This window comes from Balearica regulorum, chromosome 1 (genome assembly GCF_011004875.1).
Source record: "Balearica regulorum gibbericeps isolate bBalReg1 chromosome 1, bBalReg1.pri, whole genome shotgun sequence".
Classification (NCBI taxonomy): domain Eukaryota; kingdom Metazoa; phylum Chordata; class Aves; order Gruiformes; family Gruidae; genus Balearica; species Balearica regulorum.
In genome coordinates this window covers 14,571,508-14,590,574 of record NC_046184.1, presented here as the reverse complement: position 1 = coordinate 14,590,574, position 19,067 = coordinate 14,571,508, and the positions used below count along the sequence as shown (strand labels likewise).

At 35.8% G+C, this 19,067-nt stretch overlaps 1 protein-coding gene across 2 annotated transcripts in view; it reads left to right on the top strand.

Moving 5' to 3' along the window:
* ORC5 (origin recognition complex subunit 5) overlaps positions 1-19,067 on the top strand; it is a 74,406-nt gene that overhangs the window by 35,889 nt on the left and 19,450 nt on the right. The gene's annotated exons all lie outside the window — the stretch shown is intronic.

Below are 19,067 nucleotides of genomic sequence, written 5' to 3'. Positions count from 1 at the left end.
CCTACCTTCCCTTGTTAGGTCTCAAATTTAACCAAGGATTATTTAAATCTGATGTCTGCGTTCATGTAAAGTTCTAGGAAACGTATGCTCAAGATACCTAAACAATTTTGCTACTGCTTTAATCATCACTGTTCAGTGTTCACAGAAACGTTTGGCAAAATTTATTTCCCACATTTGTAGAATAACCAATATGCATGTTGTAAAATCAGGCAATTTAGGAGCTAGGGAATTATAATACTTTATTTAATCAGTGGTATGTGAATATCTTTGTTAATAGTGGTGGGGAACACAGATGCTTTATAGGTGCAGTAGTCAACTTACACCTTGACATAATGTTTTCTCTCCACTCCTTTAGTTAAAGGTTATTATATGATCTGAGCCATGAGAAATTATTAGACAACAACCTCAAAAATCTGGTAATACAGGCATTTATTCTTTTGTAATTAGATGAGTGATTTTTTTTTTTTCAGCTTACAGTCTGCACCTTCTTGAGTGGTCAGTGGTTTAGCTTTCAGATGTAATCAGGAGGTGACTGAAAAAAATCAAGTTTAGACATGTTTATGCATCCTGTACTTGTTTCTGTCTGTCTTCTGTCATACCACGGCACCGCAGGAATTCACTATGCTTTCAGAAGGACCTTGAACTCTTTGAGTATTTTAAAGCTACGTGAAGTTTCCTATGGGCAAATGCCATATGAAGGGACACCAAAGGTTGTTGAAGCAGGCAGTTTCCGACCAGCCTTTGGATGACAGCTGCAGCCTTGTAGCTACTTATAGCATCTTTGGAGTACAAACAATACAGGGACCTTAGTGTTCATAAGAAAGCATAAATTTGGCCAGCTATATCTATTCACTTTGTAGCTGGAAAGAATTGCTTTCCTATGAATGTTGTGTTGATTCTTCAATTCACTGTACTGTGAAGTCTGTCAGTCAGGGTATTGGTCACAGCTCTGTCCTTACAGGGTGCTGGATTTGTGTTTTGCTCCAGGTAGTGCATTTTTTTATAGAAGACATGGAGTGTTGAAGCTGAAACTCAGAATACTGAGGCAAAAGGCAGTTGTCTTGTTTAGTAATGTTAGTTTATCAACAATGATTGATCTAGGTTTAGTTCAGTAAGAAATGGAGTCTTATGAGACTGTTATAGAAATTCAGGAGAAAATAAGATACAAGCCATGTAATGCTCAGATTGGTTTCACTTGTGCTCTAAATCTACTGACGATCCACTGTATAGGTACTTCTTTCTCTCTGCTGTTTTCAAGCGTTTGAAGAGACTGTCACTGTGATCTTCCAACAAAATTTCATTTTTAAGATAGAAAGAGTGCAACCTTTAAGACATAAGATGAAAGAACAGGCAAGAAGCAAAACAACTGGCTGTCACACTGCAACTGTGAAATTTAAAGCTTTGCCTGAACTTTGCCAGTCTCAAGGAGCAAATTTCAGTTTAGTTTCTTCAAGTCGTGTGAAAGGGAGTGATGATGACAAGACTGGGAATACTACGTAATAAAATTTGTGTGTAGGATGTTACCTGTATATTCTCTTATGTTTGGCTATCAAAAACATCTTGGTATACTTAAGTCATGAATGTATTATGTAACAGAGATTTACAGTGTATTTTCAAAATTACTATGTCTCCATATTTAACATGCATTCCAGATGAGAGAACATATGTCTTTATTCCAATGCACAGTTAAGCAGTATTGAAGACATAGTTTGTACATGGAGTATAATTCCCCCTTAGACTAAATTGCAGAATGGAAAAATTCAAATAAATGCTTCGTCCTAATTTAGATTGTACACTAGATGGCAGTGTTACCAAAGAATGGCTGTAATTCCTTATTTTTCTGAATATATGCAGATTAAACTATAAAGATATAAAAAGATTGTATTAAACATTAACCAGGTTAGGGCAAAGAAGTTGAAATGAGATCTGATTATAGAAAAATCAAATTTTTAGTTTTAAAAAATATTTTTAATTATTAAAACCATTTTTGCATTAAATTTTCATTAAAAACTCTTGAAATGTCTAACATAAAGTAACATACGACAGAATTGAAAATAGATTTTGGAAGTAGCTTAATCTAGGCATAATATGTAATTGCATTTTTTTTTTCTTGAATAGTTTAAACCAATTTATATTCCACTGATTTTTGTCATTAGTTATTATGTAAGTATTTATTTCAAATAAATTTAATATTTAGGAGCTGGGTTATCCTTAGCAGTATCGATACATTTTGCAGTTAGATAGCACAATCTTTTATTTTCTTGTTTGTGTGTACAGCATGGAAATCATTCTTGAATTGTGCAGAAGTTTAAAATATTTTAAATCAAATATTTGGCTTCTTAACTGATTCAACATTAATATTATGTGCTCTAATTTGTAAACTGAAAGACTGTACACAAACCAAATACTTATTAATTCTCCCCATGTACTTTCAGAAAATAGCATGCCTTGGCTTTAAAGTTGATCAACAGTCTCAGTCAAGTTTTGAGAAGGACTAGCAGCTGCTTTAAGATCTGTCATGTTGCTGATTTTGTGATATTTCTTATTGCTTCTTATTTCTGTGCATAATTTCTATTCACATGAAAATTCTGGTTATTAGCTTTTCAAAAATGAAACTTTATGCTAATAAGCAGCAAAATTTCAATTTTCTGTTTAATGCTAGGGTTTATTGAAAATGTTTCACTTTTACTAAATAGAATTTCAACTTAAAATTTGAATCTTAATCTAACTTTTGCCTTTTAATGTTAATTAGTCCTTAAAATGGTCTCATACTTTTTTCAAACAAAAAGCTAATGTGTTCCTTTCAGAAACGTGATCTTTGCAATTGATACGAGACAGAGTTTTTCCTGCTGTAACTTCTTGCTGTAATTGGGTTACATGAGAACGAATTCGGCTTATTCATTTTGTTTTACCTCATTAACTAGTAGAGGGGAGTAGCACCAAGGAAAAAACCCAAACATGCAAATTTCCACTTCTGTAAATGAAAATTATTAAATATTAAATGAAAATTATTAAATCAGTTACCCCCTTAAAAGTTGAAATTTCTCTTGGTTTTATGCTATTTTAAAATAAAATTTTCACATATCTAGTGAGGATTGTTTGAGAAGAAGTTAAATTAAGATTTTTTTATTTTATATTTTTACACTGTGATGTCCGTACAGATATGAATATAGGTCTGCATTCACTTGAGAAGTTTTCCATGCTCCTTTTCCTCCAGAATATTCAGTTTTCCTTAGTACTTCTAATTTTTCATGATAATGTTTTTTAACACATTGTGTGTTACTGTAACACGTCGCTGAATTTGTTTGAATTTATTTGCTTGGTTTTTCAACCATGTGATAAGAGGTTGATTTCTGCAGCCATTTCAGAGGACAAGATCTTTAAATGTTTTTCTTCAGGCACACTTTGGTGTAATTAATAATTTAACAGATTGAAGATGATATTGCCACCACCACTGGGCAGTTAAGTTCCGGGACAAAACTTGCACAGTTGATGTTCTAGTTGGATATAGGCTAAGTGGAGCAAGTGGCTGAAGTATTTTAAAAGGTAAAATGTTTTTTTTAATGGTGAAAAAATGCAAATGTACTTTCACACAATGCTAAAACCAGTGTAACTATGGGGTATGCAGTCTGCATCCTACAGGAACAGATAAGTCATAGGGTTATCTTACCAAGGTACAGCAGTTGATGCTTTTTCAGGCTTGGGGAACAACCAGGAGTATGATTTGTGTGTCCACATGGACCCACTGTGTGGAATATGAAATGTGCATTGTGTCCAAGTGCACTTATTATAGAACAGAGGGATACAAAGAAACTTTATAATGCCCACCGCAAGTGCATTTTGCAAAGGTTCTGAGAGACTATTCAGTTCTGATTTATAGAAGTAGTATTTCATTATAGGTTTCCCACATTTAGGCAGAAATATAGCACTATTATCTTTATAAAAATGTGCCTTAGTATAGGACATATGAGCAAATTTATGCACAAAATGTCGTGCAAGAAATATCAACACTGATTTAAATTAAATCAGCTCATTTTACATTGAAGGGGATAAAGGCTGCTAATTTCATATCACAACCAGTAAGCAAGTAGATATTTTTGTTGTTACAGTTATGGTTTACAAGCCAAAATTAACCAATTCTTTTTCTTCTACCAAAATGATTTTTCAATTGCTTCTTCAAATCAATTCAGTTCTCCTAACCAGTTTTCATTTTCTAGATGTTTTATCTTGCTTCTGCTTTCTTGTGAAATATGCTTTTCATAAAGAGGATTGATGAGATCTACTTGCAGTTTTGAGCTATGATGTTATCTATACTAGGTAAAATGGAATTAAACCCTTTGTCTTGAATACTTTTGCACATTTTATTCCTGTTAATACATCCCTGAATGTTTGGAAGGACATCTATGCAGAGAGGTATGATAACTTCTCAGAATATACTAAGAGCTGAAAATTACTGAATAGGTAACTCATTGGTAACTTCAGTTCTCTTTGCATTTTCACGCTAATGCATTAAAGTTAAACTGTTAGATCATCTTTAAAAAAGCTTAGTCTCTCTTTACGTTCAGAATCGAGTTTGGGTTTACTACTACTCATAATATTCAGAAAATATTTTCAGATAGTTGTGTGTCTGGCAAAACAATAAACAGCATTGCAAATTGTTGGCCACAGAGCGAGAGCTTTTTATCTGAAGTTAGAATAAGTCTGCAGATACGAGATTTAGGGTAGTGTGTTAAGTGCCAATATCATATGGGTCTATTAGAAATACACAAACCCACTGATGTACATAGCATTATTCCAGCTGGAGGGAGCCAGAGGAACATAATTTCCTTTAATTAAAGGAAAAGGGGGGGGGGGGGGGAAGTGCCCTTTGCTGCAGTATAAAAATCTGAGAGGTTTGTTTTCTTTCTGTCTTGCTTTCTTGTCTGCCCTGCATGGGTAGATAAAGGAATAGCTAATATTATATATGTAAACTGAAACAGTATGTGGCAATTTACCTGCAAGATTTCTTTGTCCCTGTTGTGTTAGAAGCATACTTTATATCTTGCTTTTTCAGATGAGAATTTGATATTTAAACTGCCTTTTGATTTTGTTTTGTTTTGTTTTTTGTTTGTTTGGTTGTTTTTTTGTAAATTGCCAATCATGGTAAAATTCCAGTTGCAAGATTGGAAAGATGTCTGGTTTTTGTTACCTACTTATCTGATGAAGATTTTGCTTCTCTTATGGCATAGCCTTTCTGGACCCCAGAAGCGATTGTAGTACTAACTCTGTTAGCATGTTATGTTAGATCCCCTTGATGCAGCAACTTTGATAAAGAGGAATACTGTCAACTTAACAGTTTTTTCAAATGGCAAACATTGTAATTGCTTCTTCAAGCTCACATTGTGTTAATGTTTGAAAACACTAAGCTTTCCATTCTACACTTGACAACTTAACAGAATGAGAATTATTAATTTTTGCTAGATCAACTGTTCCTGTATTGTGTTCCAGCTTTCCTTGCTGCTGGGACTGCTCATAGGAACATTTTTACATCTGGCCTGACTAGAGTGTTTAACAGAATACTCTCCACTGACAAGTGAGCAGGTTAGTGAGTTTCCAGAGAAAAAGCTCTGGTTAAAAAGCTGAGTGGGAGATGTTTTTATTTTAGAGTGCATGAAAAATACAGAACGTGCTCTTGTGCTGGTTATATGTCTGTAAGTAGATTTTTTTTTTTTTTTGGTCATTTTAGTCTTCTCAAAAACAAGCAAAATGCTGGAAAAATGAAAGTTCCTGCTGATTGTGCTCTTTCTTCTCTGAAACCACTTTTCTTTGCTTACCCTTTACTGTGAAAGTTCTGAAGTGTTGTGCTTATCTCTTTCTGGATAACCATATAGAGTCAGTGCTAAAATTTTACCTGAAATAATTGAGAAGTTTGTAGCAAACGTTAGCTATGTAAGTGTGGGGGACAACTTCTTGGTAGAATATATTTCTATCCTGTTCTCAGATGAGCTTAGCATTCAGAACTTCATGATCAAAGTTTATATTGTGGTGAGATTTCTTGTTTTCTTGTTGAATATTTAAAAAAAAAAAAGATTTTAATCTCATAGATAATATTGCAAGCTGATTCAAGACATAATTACAGTACATCGTGCATTTGAATTTGGAGAGTGTCTTACTTTGCTTTATATACCCAGCAGGAAGTACTGAGCAGCAGTACCTCAAAATTAGGTAGAGATCCGAATAGTTGTATACAAAAATGTTAATATATTTGAATAATTTTTATATGATGTTAAGATGTTGAATTATTGAGTATTAAGTAGTGAACATTCAGAAGGGCGATGATTGTAAAAGTGTCTCTTGGAGTTGATTGTGTATGTATGTTTATTTATATCCCAGAAACAAAATTTAAGAAAATCTACCCTCATGTATTTTCCTATTTTTGTAACTTGAGTTCTAGACTTAAATTACAGGAGAGGGTGTCATCAGCCTCTGCTTCTGCCCTATTGATTTAATCTGCAAATGACTCTTTGCATTTCACTGTCGTCCTCTTGCTTCAGAGGAAAGTACATAAAATTACACAGCTTAGTCCAGTCTGGCCACGAGACTTGTCATCCCCAGAATGGTCCTGCTGTAATTTCTTGCAGGAGAGAGCATTTACTTTTTTAAAAAAAATGCAAATAGATGGAAAAGGTCTTAAAAGCTGCTTTTTTTCTTTTTTTTTCCCTTTTTTTCTTCATGAGAACTATTAAGATTTATGGTATACCTGTCTGTCTAGTCCATCAGAAGACCTTTGCTTGATAGCCTTCCACTGACAGGAGTGACTGAATATAAACTGTAGACTCAGGGGTTATCTCATTCTCATTACTACTCCAAATAAACTTCCCCTCCTCTTACAGTTATGACTTCATGGTTGCCCATATCTAAAAGATTTTTTTTAAAGTGTTAGAACAGCTTTCTTAGTGGTTGGCAAATTTATAGCTGCATTTATTTTTTTTTTTTTTTTAGTTTATACTATTACTGTTGTATTTGATCCTAATGCCTATATTATTTTATAGGTATGTTATGCATCAGACATGCTTTATTTTGCTGGATCTATCTATCGATTAAAAAGCATAGTGATCTATTGATCAGTACTCTGTTGATTTTCAGCGGGTTTGGGAAGTTGGTGATAAGAGGTAATAAATAACTCTTATTTTCCCATTTTCTTTTATTGGTCACTGGACTAATCTGGCAGAAATTCATGAGCTGAAATGGGAACTTAATGTGATGCACAGCATGGTGTGACATAGGTTAGCACTTTAGCACTAACTGTGGCAGCTTGAGAAAGCCTGCTGTTAAGCACAAGGAAAGGAGAAAACATTACTTTTAACCAAATAGCTGACTATTTTTTTTTAAGTCTCAGCATGGCTGTGAATAAAAATAAAAGTAGTCTTAGTTCATGTAGTACTTTCTAATTGAAATTGTGAAGAAACGAATATGCTTGATTCCTTCTAGTTTTAGTTGATACAGAAAAGATCTTTTAGAAAAACTAATTATGTTTGAGCTATGTGATGTTGTTTGACCTAGTTTGATCTTGTTTTCATTTTTTGGGGTATACTGTTAATACAGCTTTACAATCTCTTGGGAGGATTTCTTAATCAAATTCTATTCTACTTGAATTCTTTCTTTTCAGTATTTAAGGTAGAAAACTTACTTGATTTCTACAGAGAGCTTCTGGCTATACTGCCCAGCTTGACACTTAATCTGTGTCTTAAAAACACTGAATGTATTTAACAAGACGAATTGTTATGAATTATTGAAAATCAGTTTTATGGAAGAAATTTTGGTTATGACAAGGGAAAGGCTATTGAGAGGGAGGGAGGGAGGACTTCAGATGAGATTATTAGGAAGATAAAGGGAATTCATGAATTTGTTCTGTCTTTAATTAGAAAAATTGACTCATTTCAAAACTTTCTTGCTATTTAATCTTAGTTTTTTTTATTTCAGTAGCATCTCCATAAGAATTTGCAGACTCATATAACCAATAAGTACCTATATGTTAAGGCTTTCTAAAATTGATTTACAATAAATTTGTACTTTTCAAATAAAATCAAATAAAAAATGTGATTTCTGAGGTAGGTCTGCAAGTTTGCTACAGTAGTGACAAAGAGTTTTATATACTCTGAATCTATTAATAACTTTCACAAACAATTTGTTTGGCCCTGTGAACTTAATATTATATATTCCTTTGTACCCTTCACGTTTCTTAGATTGCTGTGTGACATAGGGAATGTGTTGCATCAACCAACAGTTTCTTTAACTTCTGTTCTCTCAGTGCATTATTTGTAAACAGTATTTGAAGCTTCAAATTTTAACTTATCTATGAAAATGTGTTAGTGTATAAAAGAAGTAAATATGAATACATGAAAGATGAAACAGTTTCGCTCCTTCCAAACTCTGTCCTTTCCATCCCTTTCTTTACATACTTATTTAGAAATTGGTTTAATGTACTTAATGGAAGGAACATCATTAAATTCTTCAGGAACAAATTCACAGTGTGTTTACATCAAGCAGTTGCAGCTGAAGCTTGTTAGTGATTGCCTCCCAGATTAAAAAAAAATTCTCACTGTGATACATGAACTCCTATTGTTTGGAGATAAATAATCGGCTCATCCCCTCTTTAGGGAAGAACAAAGAATATAATAGTACATCTGGTTCATCTGTTAAGACAGCAAAGATTAATTAAGCAAGTACTGCACAACCTCTCTTGATAACATATATATCTAAAACCAGCTTGTGTATGATAAGTTTTTTAATCACTTTGCTTTAACCGTTTAGTGTATGCACACAATCTATTCCAGAATCAGCAGATATTCATAGAAGTAAGTTAGGACACAATACTAAGATAAGGTAAATGGGAGAATTAGAGTAGAGTTCATTAGTGATCTTGCAAATCTCTTGATTTAAGACGATATGACTAGGAAGATATGATAAAAGACTGGCAAGAACCTGTTGAGCCCCCAGGTGACATCATTAACACTCTTCATAAAATTTATCTGTCTCTTTTTTTAAAAATAACTTGGCTAGTTTCTCTGACAGTTTGGATCACAGCCTGTTTGGGGAATGAACCATTTCTTTATTGAGTGTTTGTATAGAACCTGGTTCAGTGAAATAGAATTTCAAAACTAGAACTAGCCCTTGTGTTCAAATAGTTACATTGGATGTCCCTGGTGGCTAGAACTAATGTCTAATTCCAGGTTTAAAACTACTCAAGGCCAAATTTACCTGCTTTACTTTTTGCTGCCGTTGTCTTTTAGCCTAAATAGCTTTACTTGCTCTTTTGTGTTTACTTCAGCAGAGTTGTAAGGACACAGATATCCTGTCAAGATCTTAACTCTGCAAGCCTTCACTTATTAAATATACCTTTTACTTCCCTGCACATACAATAATGAAGATAATTGCAACTTCAGTAATAGCACAAAAGATGGTTCAGAATCACTGATGGTCTAAGAGTTGGCTATACTTTTATGTTCTCTTTACTGATGTGCTCCTTGGACTAGTTCTGATATGGTCCCTGTCCTCATCTCCCTGCCTAATGTGCTCTTACTTCTCCCTATCTAGATTATCTTCTCTTTAGTACTTACACCCCACCTGTCACTTCAATACAGATGATTTTGCTGTATCACATATGCAATGAACTAGTAGCATTGTATCTGTACCAGGGACCCCTTCCATTTTTTGATGAGGTTGGAAAATACCGAGGCTGTGTATATGTTCAGTGTTAGAGCACAAAGTAGCAAAAGGGTGCATTAAAGAATATGTTGGATCACTTTGGTGAATACTTGTACTGTTTTGCCCTGCTAGCTGTAGTCACTTCTAGCTATGGACTTTCTGCTTGACATCCCTCCTCCCCCAAAGACCCTATGCTGCTTTCTGTGTTTGTTTGATAGGGGATAGTGGGGCTTGCCACAGCATCTTCGACAAAAGAAGCAGCTGCATTACAGTTAATTTGAAAGAGAGGATTTCAAAATATGAAGCTTGCTGACAAAAGAATGCCTTTTGATAGATGAGGAATAGTTAAGAATTGACATAATCTCTCTTCTCCATCTATGGAAATGAAAACTGGAAAACATTTCAGGGGAGCAGTGTGGAAAATTGATAGCAGAGTATGAGTAAATCTCACGAAAATTTTTTATTCTTAGCGAAGAGTGACAGAATAAGCTGAAATAAAACCCACAGTAGCTCAGACTTGGAAAAGCTTGATTCAGTACAGTATGTTTTTAAAGAAATCCCTGTGATTTGGTTGATCAACAGGTGAATCTACTATGAAATTTATTATTATTATTATTTTAAAAGCTGAAAATGGTGCTGAATGTCTGAAGGTGCATGAGATGCTGCACAAGGTCTCTGTCCTTACTACCTTACAGTTTAATTTCTCACATGAGGTGCTGGAGGGTGGACAAAAGAAGAGCTAACGTGATTATTTTGGGTGAGATTGGTACTAGCTATATATAAGTGTCTGCACAGTAAAAGTATACCTGAGTTAGTCAGTGTGCATTTCTAGTTAATGGAGAGAAATAGGCATGCAGAGAACATCATCCCTTGCACTCTGATGTAGACATGAGCATGTAAAACCACGCTGTTTATGAAAAGTTTTAAAATCTGTATTAGGTTACAGTGAACCATATCCTGATGTACTCATTTTACTCCACCAACTAGAAACAGAGTCAAGACAGCCTCACATGCAGATTTACCTTGTAGCTATCTGAAGCTATTCTATCCTGAAGGACTAAAGTATTTCTCAGTAATTATTCTGAATTGCTTGTAAAACAAGCAGAAAAACTCACCATCAAATATTCCTTCTTGGATGTCATATTCCTTGTCAAAACGTTTGCAGAATAGGGGAAATAATTGATTTGTACATCTTCGCACCCATTCCTTCTGTGGATTGATTAAGTTGGCCAGTTATGCTGCATTGTATACTTGGGAAGAGCATGCCCAGGGTTGCATTGCATGGCTGGCAAGCTGGAGTTGGTCTCCAATCTCCTTTTGCTGGACTGCTTTTAACTTATTCCTGAGAACAAGTGCTGAAACCTGATCTTTTCAATGACAAGGTTTTCCTGGTAGAAACTTACTTGGGAGAATTCTGCGATGATGATCTGTCATTTTACATCCTTGAAATTGCAATGTGAACCAGACGTCTTTGAACTGTGTTTCAATAACAGCAACTGCAGAACAGCTCGGTGTCTTGTGGAAAATGCTCCGAGTGATCTTTTTCCACATGAGAAAGCCAAATATGTCAAGAAAGGTAAGAGCTTCTACTTTTGCTGTTTTGAAATATGAAGAGGCAAGGTATAACCTCTGCAAGTGGAATTCATAGAAGAATTAAAAAAAAAAAAAAAAAAAGGCCACTCAGTTACTTAAATTTCAGGATGTGTTTTAGAGGTAAAATTTAAAAATATGATTTGGCTTATTCAGATGGGATTTTTGGGCACAACTTAACTGAAATTAAAATCAAAATCTTTGAAGACAGATCTAATTTGGATGAGCAGATGCTGATCTGTAAGTGTTTTATTAACATGTGATGGGGCAACTTTAGCTTCATTCAGATGAACATCCATTACCCTGCTGTTACCCATGTAGACAAAAGTTTTTAAAAAAATAAAAAAAATCCCAGTGCCAAAATTTATGTATTTCAATCTTCAAATTGTTGTCTTGTTTCCTAACTAATACTTATTTCTGAATATGATTATAAATTTATGTATGTTGCCATTTCTAAAAAGCCATGATGCTAGGTCTCCATAGCAATTCACCTAGAACATTTCAGTGTGCATGTTTTTACATACTTTTTTTTTCTTGCATGCTCACTGTCCATAAATGTTTCTTGAAATATAATACAGATGAAGAGTGGGAAACTCATCATACTTTTATGAACGTATTAAACCATTCCAGTATGAGGAGTAGAATATACAGACAAAACATCTGTATCTTCTGAAAGGTGCTGAATTCAGTCTCTGGTTAGTAGTGAGTTTAAAAAAATAGGAGGAGTGGTAGCTAGAGAATTTATTAAAAGGCATAGATAGAGAAGATGAAGACCCAAGTTGATCTCATTTAATAATTGAAGAGTGCTGGCTATGTTGTGGACCATCTGTGACCTACATAAAATGAACAAGAGGGCATTCCATGTTCTAGATATCTAGGCAAGAAATATGAAAGAGAATGTCAATAGTTGAACTAAAGAATCATATACATTAAAAAAATTGCTATAGTTGATACAGAGAGTAAACAGATTGACTTAAGAGATTACCACACAGACATGAGAAGAAAACTGAAGATTGTTGTTACAAAATGGTCTTTTCCAGTCTTTTTTCATTTATTACTAGCATATGGCCTAGGAAGACTTTCTGCAACAGATATTTTGTAGCCTGGAGTGGCCTCTAATGGATGTATAACACTGATGGGGTAGAGAAAAGCTTTTTAATTTGTATGACTGTAGCGCTTGTGAAAGATGCTAGACTAACAGTCTAGAAGACTGGGAGACTGAAGTAATCTGTTCTGATTAATTGCACAGGTATAGCAGGGGCATCAATGGCATAATCTCGCTGTATCACTTTTTAATCGTATCCTGAAAAATCTAGCTTTTGTGTTTAGCTGACTACCTATTAGTTAAGTGACAGAGGCTTGCCATTTGACTTCATCCTAGATACTTAGCTCTTACAAATGAGCTTTTGACATAGCTAAGCTTTTTGTCTAAATTATCAACTTGTATCGTGAAATGCAATGGACAACCAGTAGAGGCAGTAAAGGGGGAAGGATGGCTAACTGGGAACACGTGGTGACTGACTGACTGGAGCTGTTGCGTGGTAGGCTGGTCTGCTGGTCAACCCGTGCTTGGTTTACCTTTTTCCTTCCCTCCTAGACAAAGCAAAAGGCATTGACACCTTGTTGGTGTGGTAGGTATTTCCACTAGCCTGTGGAGTGCTAGTTGACCACTTAATTTAGCATGTTTTCTGTGCAGCTGTGACCAGAACCAGACCACTTCTTAATGACTGGGAGAAATAGAGGTACAGGTGGAGAGTTATCATGGCAGTGTCTCCTTAGCAGAAAATTAATCTCCTTTTATCACTTCTATGATTAGATTAACACCTACTCAAACCACTGTCTTACCTCTCATACCAAAAATAGCCCAAATTTTAATTCTCCTCAGTGCCTGTAATTCACTTCAGTGAGCCAGACTGCCATCCGATGAGAGCGAAGCCATCTCAGTCTGGCTCAGGTGAGGCTTTTGTAACTTTACCTTGTGCTCAGGCGCTGGTGTAGCTCAGTGTGTTGGAGTGGGCAGGAAGAAAGGTAGCAAACATGATAGGAACTATCAATATGATAGGAAATTAAAGAATAATGCTTTAATTTTCTTGCTAGTGAAAGTGTTTATGCAGATACTAAAAAAGACAAATACAAAGAAAAAAGGTTCATTACCTGTACTCTGAAAACCAACGGTGTTTCAGACTGATTGCCCAAAGTTGATGGTGCCTAAAACCTGGAAAATCAGACTCAAACATGAAAATGAATAATGTAAACAATTTGAATTTATTAGACACTTATGCTTATCATATTTTTAACAGGCTAAAATGCTAGTTTCTAGTGCAGGTATTTTTTTTTTTTCTGTAGTGGTTTGACATGAACAGAGGAGAGATTTGAGCCTGATGTTTTATTAGAAAAACAAACAAAAGAAAACAGCAAAACCCTACATACATCAGTGAATAGTCAGGATGAAGTGGTAAATTCAAGCTAGCATGCATAAGTGGAAATGACTTGAAATAAAGCTGTTCAGAGAAAGGAAAATAATTGGAAAGTAGTAACACTTAAAAGAAGATGTAGGCATGAAGAGTGGCAAAAATTAAAGGCTAGAAGGGAATGACTTGTGAAGAAAGATTAAAGGAAATGAACACGTGTAATTATTACTTATAGCTATCTGTGTGCTTGGTGAGCTTCAGATGGAGAGATGATCCCTACACTAATTTGGCTAAATAGCTAGCAAGGGATGATGGAAATGTCTGAAAGTATTTATAGCCTTCAAGTGCCAAGAAAGGATTCATTTAGAGAAGTCCAAAGAGGTCTAAGTAGGAGTAATGAAATAAGATGAGGGGAATCTCAGCTTTGAATACCATAAAAACCCCTTTCTATTGAAGATGTTAAAGTCTATAATATTTTCCCCTGAAGTTTTAGTGGAATGCCCCACTGCTTGAGCTATTGAAAATGTCAGTGGACAAAGCATTCAGAAGTAAACTGGAGGAAAGAATTGGAGGGAGGAGAGAGATGACTAAACAGATGTTTTCTATCTCTAATTTCTGTGATCTCACATGGTATATATTGACAAAATAAGACTTATGGTACACTAGTGAAACATAATTTATGTAAATTTGCTTTAGAATAGGCATTAACCTTGATCCTTGCTTCAATTCTGCATTAAGCCTTGCCTTTGATACAGTAATCTTAATTAAAACTGAATATTTCATGAGTTAACTCCCTCTGCCTCGTGAGCAGAACAATACTCTTATCTGTATTACCTTTAAAAGTGCTATCCATATAAAGTATCTATTGCATCAGATGATTGCCTTGCTTAAGGTCATATTCATATGAATAAAAATACTGAAACTCAGAGGTTTAATTTGTTTGAAATTAATTAACTCTTATTTTACAGCCAAATGTTAAAAAGCTAGTTAAACAACTTTTCCTGCATGTTGAATTAGGCAATGTTGTCTTAATAAATACTATACTCTTGGAAAAAAAATAAACCTGCACGAATGAGGTAAAAAGTAAGTATTGGCAGGTGTGATGTGTGTCATCATGTAACTGTCAGTCACTGTCATCTTCATAATAGTTTTAACTGGGTTTAGGGTTTACTTAGTAAGAGAAAAGCTGCTCATTTTGATGTTAAATCCTAGTATGTTTTAAATAGGAATAGGGAAGAATTAGAAACAAGGGGCATAAAAGTTTGCCCATGTATTCTTCATCATCTAGATTGTTTTGGTTTTGAGGGATTTTTTAATGTTTCTTTCTTTTGTAGTGATGTTAGAACAAACAAGCTCCAGTATTTCTGGAGACATACTGGAACTAGCCCTACGCTCCAGACGTGCTCACACGCATACATGCATCCTTAATATAGGGGCACTCTGCAGTTGAAGTCACTAATACAGTACAGGCATTTGCAGGTTGCCTGCTGCTTATAAGTGGAGACATTTGGAAAATGACACTTTCCAGCTTCAGAAAAGATGTGCAAGTGTTTGTTGTAGTTATTTTGTAATATTTTTAATTTTTTTTTAATTGTGTCTTTAGATTGTTTACTGTGTAATCATAGTTGAGTACATTATGTGAAATAACACATAGGCATTGACCTGATCAACTTTAAAAATGTTTGATAAGCTAGGACATTTTGATCACTGTGGGAATCTACAGTAAATGTTCAATGAAAGAGGATGTGAAATTAAGTGACAGTACTTAATAAAAAAATATATATAAAAAAATATATAACTTAGTCTTAAACTGTAGAAGGCAAGCAAACATTGAGAATCCATCTGGAAAGCCATTTAATTTGTGTTGAAATAGGTCATCTTCTTCTGAAATTCTTTAATTTTTTTGTCAAATTTGGATGCTTAATGCTTTAGATAAGAATGCAGCTGTGATAAATCCCGATGTCTGGACTACATCTTTTCGGAGTAGCTGACTTTAGTGATAATTTCATTTGTGTCAGTGGAATCTTTGGCTATGTCAGGTATTTGGATGACCCAATGTAAGTCACCAGTGTTTTTCTTCCAAATATAAGCCTAACCTCTTGGTTAAATAAGACTTGCCAGTCACTTTCATCAGTACTTGAGATAATTTTTTTTTTCATTGTCTCAGCTTTTTCTTTGTCAGATCTACATACCGAGTTGCAGCTGTGGTAAGCTAGACATCCATAAACATAACATATATACTGCTGTCTTTACTTCCTATTCTGAGCACAAGGAACGTAGCAGTGTATATTTATTGTGAATAATGGTCATATAATTGAAATGGTAAAAAGTGTCTTTTTGGGCACAGCTGCCTTCCTGTCAATCCATTACATTACTGGATTCTCCTCTTACAGAGAACCTGGGGAACAAATTTGGAAAGTTGAATACATTTATTTGTTGGAGGGAAAAAAAAACCCAGAAAGTAAATACTTGTTAATACCATATTACCTCTCTAGTCCTGCTATTAGATCTTTATAGATGAATTGTAACACCCAATCGCACTGAAGAAAACAAAATCTCCTGTTTCATAGCACCATTTCCACGCTCTATGCCTGCATCATCTGTGGCATTCTCAGATACAGCATTTAACAAGTCATGAAGAACGTAGGAATTACAGGTGCTGTGTGTCCCTAGCATCAGAGGATGCGGTGTGGTGGTTCCAGGGAGCCCTAAGGGTTAAATGCAGTGAAGCCTTTCCCCAGCTTCCTGGGAACCTGGCAGTGGCTTGCTTTCAGCTGCTTTGTAATGGGAGGAACAATACCTGAATTCAGCTTTGGGTTGTTCTGGAGAGGGGGAAGGATTCAGGTTATAGTGTCAGAGGCAGCAGCTGTACTCAGGCAGTACCAGCAAGCGCTTCACCCTATAGCTGAAAAAAGTGGAATGTTAACAAGGCAAGTCTCAGATAAGACCATATGTATGTAGGGTTTTGTTGTTTTTTAATCCATTTTCTCTCTGCTTGTGGTTTTTCTTTTTAGTTAAATTAATCATGCTGTTTTGAATAGGCTGCATTCTGCCACTGGGAACTGTAACTCAGGCTCTGGCTGGTGATGAGCCAGCCTAAAAGCAAGGAGACACATTTTTTTTGTGGGTTGCATTGAGGCAGAAGTACGGAGTCTTGTCACTTGAAGAAAATAAGTATTTAGAGACTAAAAGCTAAGCCCTTGAACCTGGGTAATGATGATGACCACCCTCTGAAAAATCTTACAGTGAGGTATCATTTCATTAGTCAACTGAATGAAAATTATGTTTCTGAGTTAACAACTAGCAGTTTATTTGTGAAGCAGATGATCCTGCATACATTAATAGCTACTGACTATTTCATCCTTGATTTCTTCAATAGGCTACTACTATTAAAGACCACCAGGAAGCTTTGATCAGAGGAGGCTGCGTGGTTGTATTGTGCTTTCAGTTTTCTAGATTTCCTTCTTTCTTTTAAAGAAGGGTTCAGTTTATGTTTAAAACAATAACAACAAAGCAACAAAACCCCACCAAACCCAAACTTGAAATAAAGGATAAACACGTCAGTGTTCGGTTACTGAGTTGTACATTCCTCCACATCCAAACATTGTTTTGTCTGGAGCACGGAAGTACTGCAGTAGTTGAGGATAACTCTGATGAGGCTGCCCTGCCCAAGTACTTATGTTTGAATGTGATGATCTTTGGCATGTACCTTAACCGCTTTTCAGAGCGCTACTTCATTCCTTGAGTATCTTCTAGCTTGGTTTCCAAAAGAAGCAGACTCAATCACATATCTGTCAGTTCTTTCACCCTGTTTATATCCTTCACACTTTTTTTAGCTTATCTAGTTCTGGCTCAAGTTGACAGAAAGGCAAAGTTTCAAAGATATTTAGTCTTACAAATCTAATGAAAATTGGTGTCCATGTTCATACCCACTGTTCAGGAGACTCTTTAGCATGCGCAGAGTTTTGTTTTTTGTTTGACCTGGTGCTGACCATTTAGCAAGGACCAACCAAGGCCTGGGCACAGGGTGTGGAGGATCTTTTGCTGAGAACTGGGAACAGGAGAAGCAGAAGGTGTGTAGAGCGTAGAGGGATATAATGAGCAACTGGAAAGAGTTGCTGCTCTGCTCAACACTGGTGAGTACCACTGTTGTGTCCAGTTCTGGATTCCCAAGTACAAGAGAGACAGGGACATACTGGAGAGAGCCCAATAAAGGGCCACAAAGATGGCGAAGGGACTGGAGCACCACTCCTGTGAGGGAAGGCTGAGAGAGCTGGGACTGTCCAGCCTGGAGAGGAGAAGGCTCTGGGGATCTTATCAATGTACAGAAATACCTGCAGGGAGGGTGCAACAAGGACAGAGCCAGGCTCTTCTAGTGGTGCCCAGTGACAGGACCAGAGGCAATGGGCACAAACGGAAACACAGGAGGTCCCCTCTGAACATCAGGAAACACTTTCCTACTGTGAGGGTGACTGAGCACAGGTTGCCCAGGGAGGCTGTGGGGTCTCCCTCATTGGAGATACTCAAAAGCCATCTGGACACGGGCCTGGGCGACCTGCTCTGGGTGACCCTGCTTGAGCAGGGGGGTTGGATTGGGCAACTTCCAGAGGTCCCTGCCAGCCTCAGTCATTCCATTCTGTGATTCTGCGTTATGAGGGGGATAGAAGTAGCTGACATCGTAAGAGACGTGGGCAGAGGGGTGTTTGAGATTTTTGCATTGAGAAAGGTTTATGGGTAAAAGTCTTCCTTACAAAACAATTTCTTATTTAAGTCTATTTAAATATTAAACATTTTATCACTTACATTTAAATATGTTAAGCATTTTTATTATACTGAAGTTCTGTACCCCAGAATTTACAGCTTTTGTATAAAGCAAAATTCAAAGTAGGCCTTGTGGAGAGCTTCTGGCCAGAGAGGCTACTGTTTCAGATACCAAAAAGACACATCATCAGTTGGGATGGTAACATGCTAATACTTCTATAAACTTGTTTTAAGTCAGATTATAAGGCTTTCAGAACATACCACTGCAGAAAAATGTTGCTTTATAGTTATATAGCAATGTTTTTACTTCTAATGGCATTATTTTGTTATGAAGTAAGAGCATTATCATCCATTTCAGGCAAAAAGTGTGGTTATTGTTCCTTGCTTTGAGGGCATGGTACTTGAATGGTCATGATTAATTTGAAATATAACAAGCTTTAAATAAAACTTTTCAACTAGCATGTGGGCTAAACCTTTCTGTGAGCAATCAGCCAAGCCATGGATACACAGGAAGAATAAACTGCAGTATGATGGCTTTTGTTGGGTGAATTTATACTTATTGTTTAGTTGCTTGTTAAATACTTTATATGCCCAGCTAATTCCCAAATGGTCACTTAC